We start from the raw sequence: 13,551 nt of genomic DNA, 5'->3' as shown, positions 1-13,551 counted from the left end.
TGGTTCAAACACCTAAAAACCACTCTAAATACATTTGTACTTGTGTATTTTAAGTTTTATAAAACAATGCTTATACCCAAGTAATTTAATAGTTTTAAAACCAAAAATGCAATCCCAAGAATTATATGAAAATACAGTAATTAGTTTACATGTAAAATGCCTAATCCGTTCCAAGCCCTATAAAAACACCCCAGTAAATTATATTTCCAGGGCTACAACACATGTTCTAGGGTTATGACGCTGATCCGACGGAAGAACTATGACTCCAAAAAGGCAAAATACTGTACATACTTGAGTAATATTCAACTGCATGTAATGTTCAACCCCATTTTTACTGCATATATTAGGACTTTAGCATATGTCCCTTAGCAATAAGCCTAGCCTATGTTAGCGGTTGCTACTGTAGCCTAGTCTATGATTCTGACATCTAAACCTAAGAAGCTAAAAGCTTAGAATATGCCAATAAAATGTATAAATAATCAGTATGTACTCATTTCAAATAATTATTAATTAATCATTAACTATAATACAAAAAAAAAAAAAAAACTTCCAATCGTTTGTTTACATTCAGCTCTTACGAGTACCGAACGAACACCAAGCAATCACTTTTCCTAGGACACAGTAAGCTATAAATTTTCATTAGTATCTCTCTTCAACTAATGAAACTACCAAACAGTATAATAACCATTCATTTCTATTCTTTATTCTATCTTTACCTAATGGAGATACCAAGTTACTGACAGCTATAATGAAACATATACGTAATATCAAAACAGAAGAATTCTAGAAAATACATATTTGTTGGCTTCGATGATAGCAGTCTGATTTATTTTATATTTTATGATATTTAATTCACAATTTTTTTTATTAAATGTATTGCATGTACTACTCATTTCAAATAATTATTAAGTAACCATTAACTATAATAAACAATAAAAAAAAAAAAAAAGCTTCCAAACTTCTGTTTACATCCAACACTTAAGAGTACCAAACGATCGCCAAGCAATCATTTATTCCTAGCACACAGTAAGCCATAAATTTTCATTATCTCTCTTCAACTACTGAAACTACCAAATAGTATAATAACCATTCATTTCTATTCTAATGTTTTTTTTTATTAAATGTATTGCATGAATAAGTTTTTCAATTTTAAAATTGTTCTCGGTGGTCCGGGCGAATCTCGGGACTTTACAGCAACAACCTTTTGTAACTTGAACTATTTTCGTATGTAGAGCCAAAAAAAATCTTTGTATTTGCTTTCGTATCTCGAGTTTTTCGTAAGTTGAGCCTTTCGTATATCGAGGTACCACTGTACTCGCAAAACTGTTTATTGGTTCAAAGTAATATATATTTGAATGTTTCGTCATTCTTTTGGACTAAAAACGAGACAGCTTTTGCAATTTTTTTTTTGTGTAGGCTTCTTGCAAGCTGCCAATTTTGTTTTGTCTTGGAGGTAAATCTTGAATCTTGTGTTAGCCAAGATTTTACATCAATGTTATTTATATATTCACTAGATATCGTTGAACAATGTTGTTCATATACTCACTAGATGTTGTTAAAAATTTCCTTAAAAGTAATTTGTCATTCATAGGCTTCTTGTGAGCCACCTACTTAGTTTTGTTAAAAAAATAAGTAATTCTGGTATCTTATGCCATTCACTTAGGCCAAAAATTTGTTTACATTGATGATGATTACAGAGAGTAAGCAATTAACTAGACATCGTTGAACAATTTCCTTAAAAGTAATTCATCAATGTCGTCATTTACATGCTAGTGTCATCTACTTTTTCAAGTGCTACTTCAACAGTACTGGACCCAGCTTGGGCTCCCATCCATCTGTGTTTGGAAGTCTTTTTAGTTTTTTCTCAAAACCTTCACCTGTTTCTAATGCAGTAGAGGCCTCCTTGTTGCCAGTTTGTTTCAGCAGAAGAAGAGAGTTTATGCTTCACTTCTTAAGTTTCTTTTTGAAGAACTTCCCACAGCCTTCCAAACAAGTAGTTTATCCTCGGACACAGTTAACTACCCAATATGGTGCTTTCTACTTCAGCAAGTTAGAACCTGAGTGAAAGAGACCGCTGGTCAGTGGACATAAGAGAGCAAGGGAAGGCTACCTACTGTTTTCCTCCCTGCTTATTGAGAAGACTCTCATATTATGCCTCTGTAGAAGCCCCCTCTCTAGCCGCATATGCCTCCTTCCAAGGATACTTATCAGTTCTTATGCCTCCACACAGGACTATTTTCTCGACTGCTGAAGTTACGTTTTTTCATCATCACTTTCTAAGAAATCTCTTCAAGGTGTTTGAAGTGATCAGCTATTTGGACTAAGCAGTAGTTGCTCTGGCAAAGAAGATTTGTCTATGCCTGCTGATCTTTTTATGGATTTCTTTGCTATTCTTTCATGTATTGACAAAGCAGTTAGGGTAGCTGGCTCCCTGGAGTTGGCATCCACCTTTACTATGGGGATATTTAGGAAAGGTAAACTTTGTTCCTTTACCTTTAAAGGTGTAGCTTCCCCCATCAGTGCATGATTTTCCTTTTTCCACTAGCAGTGGTAAGTAGTAACATTTCTGATGTGCAAAGGAAGTCAACTCAGGACTCTTTAGCGCAATCTTCGAAACATTCTACTGAACTTTCGACTCTGGAGTGCTAAAGCTTCTTCCCCTGTACAACAGTTTCCCTTTTGAGGGGATATTAAAGGTCAAAATCTAGAGAGAGCGAATGTTCGATTCCCATCCAAGGCTTTCAAGAAGTCTACATCCAAACCTCCTCCTAAAAGTGAAGGTGTTTTCCCTTTGCAGCAGTAGGAGCCAGCGTCCAAGAGAGGAAGGGGTCAGGTCTCCTGGAACCTGGGTGAATGCAAGTGTTCCTTGCTTGTTCCCCTGTTTTTCTCTTCTTGATTCCCTTACTTGGAAGACACCCTCATGAGTATCCTCTGGGTTAAGCTAGGACATAATAAAAACATCCCTCTTCTTTAGCTTTCAGGGACAATATGTCCCTTATTTCCATTCTGCATCGTCCTACAGGAAGTATAATCATCCTCTGTGTTTCACTTTCCTAAGCAGTGAAACCAGAACTCCTAACTTTCCTGGCATCCAACTTGCCTGGAACCAGTTAAAAATCTGGTTCCCAGAGTTAGGGCTTTTCAGCTTCTACAACTTCTAGCTTGTCTGACACCCAGTTCACCACGTGCTAGCTACAATCTGGCGTAATTTACTGTCTGCCACCAGCTATAGAGCCACAAGCCTTGAGCCCTATGGTGTTCAGCTCACCTCACATCCCTTCATTTGGTTCCAGTTACAGCCTGGCGCCATCCCTCGCACTGACCTCCCGCTAGCTCCCACAAGTGCCCACCAGTCCTGAGCTCATAGCTCAACTGGTGTACAGCGCTTCTGGCTCCATCTACAGACTGACACCAGATCTTTCTCCAAAACATCAAATATTCTTCAACTCTGTGGGAGAATAGGGAGGTCCCTATCAATTTGGAGTTTTCAGAGGACCACCCTTTGCATACAGCGGTATGGCAAGATCTGTTTTCATGCACAGACAAGAATATATTACACTTATGGACTTTTACCTTGAGGCACACAGAATTAAGAGAGCAGTTTGTCTTCATATAAGTAAAACTAAAGAAGTCAAGTGTAACCTCTTCCCCTTTAGCTTACATATCTTATACCTAGTACATCCATTCTGCCTTCAAACTACTGGGAATGAAATCTTTTTTTGTTTCTCATCAATTTCAACGAGCTAAAAGTGTGTTTCAGACCATACCTAGTGACTGGTATGATATAGAGGAAGGAAGCATAGGATTTTTTCCTACTATCTCTTTCACCTTGTAATAAGGTGTCAAGTCTTGCACAGCCAGGGGGTGCAATGCACCTGAAGCAACCACCATAGGCAACATTTTTATATAGTTGTTTTATTTTGGAGCTGTGGCCAGGGCATCGGTAGACACCTATCATGCTTTGCTAGCCATCAGAGTACTTCCTTCGCTGCAAAGTTCCCACTAAGTAGGAGGCGACCCCTGGCTATACTGCCATTCCGCTACAGGTTAAGATGAGCACCAGGTGTTAGGAAACTGGAACAGGTGCTGAGCACTGGGGAGAAGATGTCAGGCATTCGTGAGACGATGGGAACCTGGAAGAAGATGATGGGCACCTCTTGGTACTTGGGCATTTGGGAGCCAAACACTGCCACTCAATAGCAGAACACCTGGGAGGAAAATATTCCAGGCTGTCCAGTTACGGGGCAGCAGAGAAGAGTGGTCAATGTTGTCTGTATGTCTCTTTAGAGGGCAAGACTCATCTGGGAAGTGCCTTTGAAACCTCATAGGAATGGAATCTTCAAAATCGGAGAACAACTGACACACCTTCACAGAGATGCCTTTCCAACAGCTGTCTGTCAACTAGGGATATGCCCAAGTATCGGTATTGGTGATATTGGCTAGTTTTTGTGGTATCGGTATCAGTGAATTTCTGGCTGATACCAGTCGATACTTTTGTCATTAGTACAGGAATTTAAAATCCGGCTTAGCTGGCGTAATATTAATTTTCTGTACCACTTTTCATTTCTAGGATAATCATATTGAATATTATCTTTAATAAAATTATAAATTTAACTTAGTTCAGATGGTCCAAGTCCAGTTTGAACTTGCAAAGGGACTTGTGCTTTTCCTTGAGTTAAATGTTTTGTTGATCTATACTGAGAATCAAACTCTGGTCCTTTCATAATTTTTAAATGTTTTGTTGATCTATACTGAGAAACAAACTCTGGTCCTTTCATAATTTTACTTTTATTCATGTACCGGTATCTCATTTTTCATAGAATTACTTAATAGAACCAATTTATGTATTGTAATGAGGAAAAGGATTAACCCCTCCATTACCAGGAACGTTCATAATCTAAATAAATGAGCCTCTTAAGTGTTTCTAGCCAATACAGGCAGTCCCTGGGTTACGACGGGGGTTCCGTTCTTGAGACGCGTCGTAAGCCGAAAATCGTCGTAAGCCGGAACATCGTCAACAATGCTAAGAAAACCTTACTTTTAATGCTTTGGGTGCATTGAAAACTGTGTAAACTGCATTCTTATCTCATTTTTCATCAAAAAAACCTTCAAATATTGATTATTTTGCATATTTGGTGTCATATTTCATCTCCCGGATGAGCGTTGTAGGCGTCGTAACCCTGGAAATAACGTCTATTGACAAGCGTCGTAACCTCGGAACGTCGTAATCCGACACCGTCGTAACCCGGGGACTGCCTGTATATAAATTAAAACTTATAGTTATACTTTATGTTATTTTTCAGTCAAATTTATGCCTTTGAAATTATTTATATAACCCCATTTTCTGGGTCGACCTGTGTTCGCCGGTGAAAAGACCCTTCTAGCCTCTTTTCTGATATAAATACTTTCTAAATATACCAGAGAATAAGTTAGCATTGGTATGCAGAGGTTACTACCCTCGCGCGAGCACCCAAAGGGCGTTGTGGATAAAGTTCGGGGCGTGTGAAAACCACTATTCACAGGTCTCCTGCCACTTAGAGTATTCCTTCCCAAAACCCCAGTATGGGGTGTGCCGCGACAACGGTCGCTCCCACATCGCCTCTGCATTACTACTGCTAACGCCCGATGCGAGCGCCCTCACTCAATCTTTTCTAGAAACTCTTTAGTGGAGAATGCGCTCTCGCTTTGTGGCTTATTTTCATCTAATTGTGTGCTTTATTTACGATGGCTTCCACTCAGATGTCTCCGACACCTAAGTTCAGTACCCCAATTTCTGTTTTCAATATGAAAGTGACAGTCTCTTTATAGACCCGTGAGCCCGTTTATGGTATTGCGGGAACACGGCGTCACTGCCATCTTGAATGCTAAGAGCGGGAACGCGTGGGATTTAGGGTACTAGTTTTTACGAGTTAATATCTTAGCTATGGCTATCTCACTATATGTACCCTTTTTCACATGTTTCTTAAGCAAAATATATACTGTAGACATGTCATAGGATATCGTTCGCGCCCGCGTTGTGGCGGGAGCGTTATAATTACCAGTTCTATATTTTTGAATTCAGATGTTATTTAGGGGTTAGTCATTCAACTTTTTTCCCCACTTGCGGGCGTATGCATAACTCTGGCATGTTCCTATAATGACAGTATCATTTAAAACAAACAGTATTGCTGTAGGAGAGAGGGAGAGAGATATAAGGCTTCCTTTAACAGATAATTTCATAATTACAGCGTAGCCTATGGTGCTTGTGAGGGAGAGAGAGAATACTGGTACCTCTTCCCTCTCTCTCTCTCTTTCTCTCTCATGTCTGTTTGGCTTTTTCTCCCTCTCTCCCTCGAGCTTCTCTCTAGCAAATATATTGAACATGTGTTAATCTTTGTTATTAGATTAAGTTATATGTACTAGTAAGTTTCACTGTAGGTACTGAGGAGTTGCTATTATAATCTGACAGTGGGTAGTCGCTATCCTATCTAATTTCTAATTAATAAAGCTCTTTATCAATGTGATTCAATTAAATCCGATTTAAAGGAGAATATGATTATTCTTTTACCTCAAATCGAGCTTAGCAAGTAGTTATATAGGAGTATGCATAGCCTAGATTGAGCGAAGCTCTGTCCTGATGGCCACGGTCAAAACAACCCAATTAATCGGTTGACTATTTTACAACTCTCTCAACCTGCCTTATTATTATATCTATTCGTTGATTCGTTATGTGAGCTAAATTCTTGTACCATACAAGGTCTGGTTATTGCTGGCTAGCCCCTTTACTTAGGCTATTCCTCCCATTTGAGCCCACTTCTAGTCGGAAATTTACCACAGTGACCCATGGTGTAAGCTGGGCTATATCTCTGATAAGTGACCACCCTAACCAATGTGTGTACCTCGGCAGGCCATAGGCCATGTCGCATTACCACTTATGAGTAGTAGCCTACACATTGGCTGCTGAGTGATCATCCTTATCAGTCCCAAGGCCAATCACGATAAACCTGGGTTTCCTGTTAACTAATACCCCTACGGGGTAAGTTACATATATGACCAGTTGGCTGGCCACTTATGATCGGGTAGGTAGTCAGTCTCTAACTGACCACTACCAACTACCTAACCCCCCTCCACCCAGACCCCCCTCTTTCTCGGGAGGCCTTTTTTATAACTAACGGTTAGGCAATGTATAAATAGCCTTCGTTAGGTAAATGGTACAAGTTATTAACCCCGGACCCTTGAGGTACCGACGGAGGATGTCCACATCCACTGCAGGACTGCCCAATAAGTCTATACCTTACCGAGGTCCATGCTCACGTCTGGTGGTCGCCTACACCGACATGTACACCTCCGGCACCTGCCAGAGTTGTAGAGTTGAGCTTGCCCTCTTCATAGCAAGTGTATATTAGTTGGTGTTTAGGGCACCAGTCTGTAACTTATGAACGCACCCTAGCCCCGGCTAGTAACGATTTATAATGCAATCACAGTGAACCTATTCTAAGAATGATGCATGCTATTATAGATTTGCATATCTTTATAAGTATTATATACTTATAGCTTTAAGTTACAATTCTCCTTGGGGAATTGTTGCTCATCAATGATTTCCTTTTACAGAAGGTGCGTTGCTTGTCTCCAGGGTGCTCCGCCTCCTTTAATGATCCGGTAGGCCATGAAGTCTTATATGAATTTGGGGTAGCAAGAAGAGCTTGTAGGAAGTATGTTTTGGCGGAAGCTACTATTAGGCATGAGCCTAATAGGCTAATTAAAACTTCAATCTGGGGTGAGAACCTCTTCCCTCAAGAAGAGGTCGATAATTTTCTAAAAGAAGCCTCCAGGGCTAATCAGAGCCTCCGTGTTTGGTGGGGTCTGCCCGCCAAACGTAAGTTTGAGGCAACGGCAACCTAGATTCCGGAAGAAACAAAGATACTTCGCGCCATATAAGGCGGCTCGTCCTCAGCAAATGGCACAGTCAATACCCCTGGCCCAGATGTCAAAGCCTTCGACATCAAAATCCCAACCTCAGCAGCAGTTTGTGTTTCTCCAGGCCCCACAAGGTCAGCAGCCTGCAGCCGCTGCAGCCTTAATGGCCTCCCCCGCCTTCAACCCCGTCTATGAAGCCAGTGGTTCTTTTTGCGGCTACAATCGGCAAGCCGGTAGTAGTAGAGCTAGAGGCCACTTCCGGCTGCGTATGGATGTAGAGGCAGGGGGTTCCGTGGAGGCAGGGGCTATAAGCCCGCAGCAAACCAGTGAGACCTATCAGGTAGGAGGGAGGCTATACTGGTTCAGAGATCAATGGACTTTCAGCTCTTGGGCTTACAGCATAATCTCCAAGGGCCTGGGGTGGAAGTGGAAGAGAGGATTCCCACCACCACCAGTGAACTTCTTCCAGACCCCAACAGCAGACCTGGAAGAATACACCAAAGATCTCTTGCAAAAGAAAGCAATAAAAAGAGTAAAGAGCTTGAAATTTCAGGGTCATCTGTTTACTGTCGCAAAGAAGAATTCACCCAAAAGAAGAGTCATCCTGGACTTGTCCAAACTCAATTCTTACATTCTTTGCAACAAGTTCCGCATGCTGACAGTCTCGCAGGTGTGGACCTTACTTCCCTGTGGGGCCGTCACCACCTCTATAGATCTTACAGACGCTTACTATCATGTTCCGATAGCAAGGAACTTCTCTCCATACCTAGGCTTCCGTCTAGGCAACAAGGCGTATACTATCAAAGTCATGCCATTCGGGCTCAACATAGCGCCCAGAATATTCACCAAACTAGGAGAGACAGTAGTGCAAGAACTCAGGACCCGTGGAATTATGCTGGTAGCCTACCTAGACGACTGGCTCATTTGGGCGACCACAGTCGAGGAATGCCGCAGAGCAACAGCTAAAGTCATAGAATTCCTAGAGCTTCTAGGATTTCAAATAAACAAAGAGAAGTCGCAGCTGGAGCCAACTTCCCAATTCCAATGGCTAGGAATACAATGGGACCTGAAGGAACACAAGCTATCCCTTCCACCCAAGAAGGCCAAGGAGATAGCAGTGGCTACGAAACGATTCATCAGGAACAAGAAGGCCTCTCGACGTACCCAAGAGAGGATACTCGGTTCACTGCAATTTGCGTCAGTAACAGACGTCATATACTAAAAGCCAGATTGAAAGACATCAATCGTGTTTGGAAGAAGAGAGCCAATAATCGTCTCAGAGACAAAGTCTCAGTAATTCCATCCGTGTTGACAAAGAGACTTCACCCATGGTCGAAACTCAAAAATTTATCCAGGTCAGTGCCAATGCACTTCCCTCCTCCGTCGGTGACGATTCATACAGACGCATCACTGAGTGGTTGGGGGGGATACTCTCAGCATCGGAAAATTCAAGGGAAATGGTCAAGCATGCTCAGCCAGTTCCACATAAACGTATTGGAAGCCATGGCAGTTTTTCTGACACTAAAAAAGTTATCTCCACCCAAGAACAACCATGTGACGATAGTCTCGGACAGCTTAGTGGTACAGTAGTACCTCAAGATACGAAAGGCTCAACTTATGAAAAATCCAAGTTACAAAAGCAAAGACGAAAAATTTTACTGCTCTACATATGAAAAGTTTTCAAGATACGAAAGGCTTCTGAAAGTCCGAGATTCGCCCCATAACAATTTTGAAACTCGCGCCACACGCCGCCATCTTAGTTATAGTAGACTCGCCACCATCCTCCTGCTCTCCCATTGGTTCCTGATGCTAGCCAAGCCATGAGATCCTTCTCTCTAATTGGACAGCATCCCTCCCAACATGCATCTTCTATACGTACGTGTTGGCGTGCCTTAGCTCGGCCACTCCGCACCCAAAACTTTACCGTACGCAATCGCCATTCGTTCGCTCCAACGATTTCGTTTAGTAACGTCAATTCGTTAGTGATTTCGTTGCAGTACATATTATCGTGTTGTGCGAAGACTGTATTGTGTAACTTTACGTAAATTAACGTAGTCATGGGTCCCAAGAAAGTTGAAATTCACGGAAAGAAGCGCATGCTCTCTTTGGAGACAAAGATGGAGATCATAAAGAAGAACGAAGCTGGTATGCGATTGAGTGTGATCGCAAAGGAATACGGCCGTAATCCGTCGACAATAGGCACCATCCTTAAACAGAAGGATGCCATCAAAGCAACTACACCGTTGAAGGGCATCACTATTTTGTCCAGCAAGAGGAGCCATGTGCACGACGAGATGGAACGGCTGCTCCTCGTCTGGATAAAAGACAAAGAAATCGCTGGCGATACAGTAACGGAGACGGCAATCGCTCACAAGGCCAGTGCTATTTTCAGCGATTTGATTGCGCAGGCGGAAGACGACAGAGGGGAAGGGACTTCAACGCCAACCCCAGAGTTCAAGACGTCGCATGGCTGGTTCGAGAAATTCCGTAAACGGACTGGCATCCATTCAGTGGTGCGTCATGGGGAGGCTGCCAGCTCGGACATGAAAGCGGCCGAAGCCTTTAAAAAGACATTCTACGAGATGATGACCAAGGAAGGCTACAGTTCTCAGCGAGTCTTCAACTGTGAGGAGACTGGCCTTTTTTGGAAAAAAATGCCTCGTCGGACATACATCGCGGAGGAAGAGAAGAAGCTACCCGGGCATAAGCCTATGAAAGACAGGCTTACGCTCGCACTTTGTTCGAACGCCAGTGGGGATTGCAAGGTGAAGCCCCTACTGGTGTATCACTCCGAGACTCCTCGAGCCTTCAAGGCCCACAAAGTGTTGAAGGAGAAGCTTCCAGTGATGTGGAGGGCTAATGCAAAAGCCTGGGTAACTAGGCTTTTGTTCACCGAGTGGGTAAATCTGTGTTTCGGCCTGACTGTGAAGAGTTTTTTGCAAGAGAAGCGCCTCCCCCTGAAATGTCTGCTGGTGTTGGACAATGCCCCTTCCCACCTTCCTGGCCTCGAGGAAGATATCCTAGCGGAGTATTCCTTCGTTAAGATTCATTTTCTTCCACCCAACACCACCCCTCTCCTCCAGCCCATGGACCAGCAAGTGATAGCGAACTTTAAGAAGCTGTATACGAAACATCCTTTCAAAAGATGTTTCGACATCACCGATACCACAAACCTCACCTTGCGTCAATTTTGGAAGGAGCATTTCGACATCGTCATTTGCATCTGACTCATCGACCAAGCTTGGCAGGAGGTTTCGAGGCGAACCTTGAATTCCTTGTGGAGGAAACTCTGGCCTGATTCTGTATCCGCCCGAGACTTCGAGGGATTCGACGTGGGCGAAGCTGGTGCTGCTGAGTCGGAAACAGTTGACGATCCCGAAACTGTTTTGGAACCAGATCTTGACGAGATCGTTGCACTCGGCAAGTCCATAGGGCTGGTCGTTGACGAGGACGACATCAACGACCTTCTCGAGGAGCACCAAGAGGAGCTTACGACGGATGACCTGAAGGAGTTGGAGGCCATGCAACATAACGTCGTTGAAGAGGAGTTCTCTAGCAGCGGCAATGAAGAGGAGGAGCCTATGACAACGGCAGAAATTAAGGAGGTCTTAGCCGCTTTTTATAAAGTGCAATCGTTTATCGAAAAAAGACACCCCGAAAAGGCTCACACAGGTCGTATGCTTGCGCAGTTCGATGACGTTTGCCTGAGTCGTTTCAGGAACATTGTGAAAAGTAGGCAGAAGCAATCTTCCTTGGATCGTTATTTTTTAAAGAGGCCTTCAGCATTAGCAGGAGTAAGCAAAAAGGAAGAACCAAGTGATAAAAAACAGAAAATTGAAAGCAAAAAGGAAGAACCAAGTGATGAAAAACAGAACGTTGAAAGTGGTGATGAAGTAAAAAAAAAAAAAAAAAAAAAAAAAAAAAAAAAAAAAAAAAAAAAAAAAAAAAAAAAAAAAAAAAAAAAAAAAAAAAAAAAAAAGCCTACGTAAAAGTTAAAAAAAAGTTAAAAATAAAAAAAGAAAAAAAAAATTTACGTAATTTTTAGATTTTTGTAAGTTAAGTGTTACAGTTTTGTTAAGGTGTTTCGTAAATTTTAGTTTTATAGTTTTCCTTAAATTTTTTATGTGTTTTCGTAAAGTCAAGTGTACGTACGTACGTACGTACGTTATCTGCCGTTTGTCCTCCTCCTCCTCTGCCGCCACTTTCGGAGATAGCCTCACTCGAAAGGTAAGCTTCCACATTTTACGTTACAGTAATAATATTTCTTGTACACTAATATACACTTATTTATTTTAGCGTACTTATAACTTTTTTAAGGTTTTGCTTTTTAGTCTTAATTTAGGTATTGCATGGTCCAAATTGTTGTAGTATTTCATTGTTTATAGGTCAATTTAGCTTTATTATGAAATTTAATAGGGTGTTTTTGGAGGGCTTGGAACGGATTAGCCATTTTACATGTAAAATGTGTTCCAAGATACGAAAAACTCATTATACGAAGGCCGCCTCGGAACGGATTAATTTCGTATCTCGAGGTACCACTGTAGTCCATTGCATAAACAGGAGGTTCCAAATCAAGCAAACTAAATCATGTTCTAATAGCATTATTTACCTTGGCAGCAAAGATGCACTGACACCTGTCAGCAACCCATCTGGCAGGAGTCAGGAATGTAATAGTGGACGCTCTATCCAGGACCATGCCACTAGAGTCAGAATGGTCCCTAGACATGAATTCATTCCAGTGGATTTCCAATCAAATCCCCAAACTACAAGTGGACTTATTTGCAACAGAGTCCAACCACAAGCTCCCATGCTATGTGGCTCCCAACCTGGACCCTCTGGCCTATGCCACAGACGCATTAACAATAGATTGGAACCTCTGGCAGAAGATTTACCTGTTCCCTCCAGTGAATCTTCTGATGAAAGTGTTGCACAAGCTACGCTCCTTCAAAGGACAAATAGGCCTTGTAGCTCCCAGCTGGCCCAAAAGCAACTGGTTTCCGCTCCTTCTAGAGCTGAAGCTCCATCCCTGACGGATCCCTCACCTGGAATTGACACAAGTAGTACAAACTCAAACTGTGTCAGCTTCCTCAAGAATTCTACAAACCCTAACTTTATGGATTTCATGAAGTTTGCAGCTCAAGAAGATGCGAGTATTGATCCGTGTAATATCATATTCATAGAATCCGACAAAAGAAATTCAACACTTAGACAATATGACTCAGCTGTTAAGAAGTTGGCTGAATTTTTAAAGCATTCAGACATCCATAAAATGACCCCAAATCTGGCCATTTCATTTTTCAGAACGTTATTTGAAAAAGGCCTAGCCGCCAGTACTATTACGACAATAAAATCAGCCTTGAAGAAGATATTTCAAGTCGGATTCAAGATAAACTTAGCAGATTCATATTTTTCTTCCATCCCTAAAGCATGTGCACGCCTTAGACCAACTGTCCGTCCACAAAAGGTCACTTGGTTCTTGAATGGTGTCCTAAAACTAGCGTCAGACACGGATAATGAATCTTGTACATATATTACTCTTTTAAGAAAGACTTTGTTTCTAACAGCTATGGCCTCAGGCGCCAGAATATCTAAACTTTCAGCGCTCTCTCATAACTCAGTAAACATAGATTTCCTCCCATCAGGAGAAGTATTACT

The 13,551-nt window shown here is 41.9% G+C and overlaps 1 protein-coding gene across 5 annotated transcripts in view; it reads right to left on the bottom strand.

Annotated features, from left to right (window-relative positions):
• Positions 1-13,551, bottom strand: part of LOC135210925 (protogenin B-like) — a 677,376-nt gene that overhangs the window by 272,114 nt on the left and 391,711 nt on the right. The window lies entirely within an intron of this gene.

Source organism: Macrobrachium nipponense, chromosome 4, assembly GCF_015104395.2.
Source record: "Macrobrachium nipponense isolate FS-2020 chromosome 4, ASM1510439v2, whole genome shotgun sequence".
Taxonomy (NCBI): domain Eukaryota; kingdom Metazoa; phylum Arthropoda; class Malacostraca; order Decapoda; family Palaemonidae; genus Macrobrachium; species Macrobrachium nipponense.
This window is presented reverse-complemented; position numbering and strand designations above follow the sequence as displayed.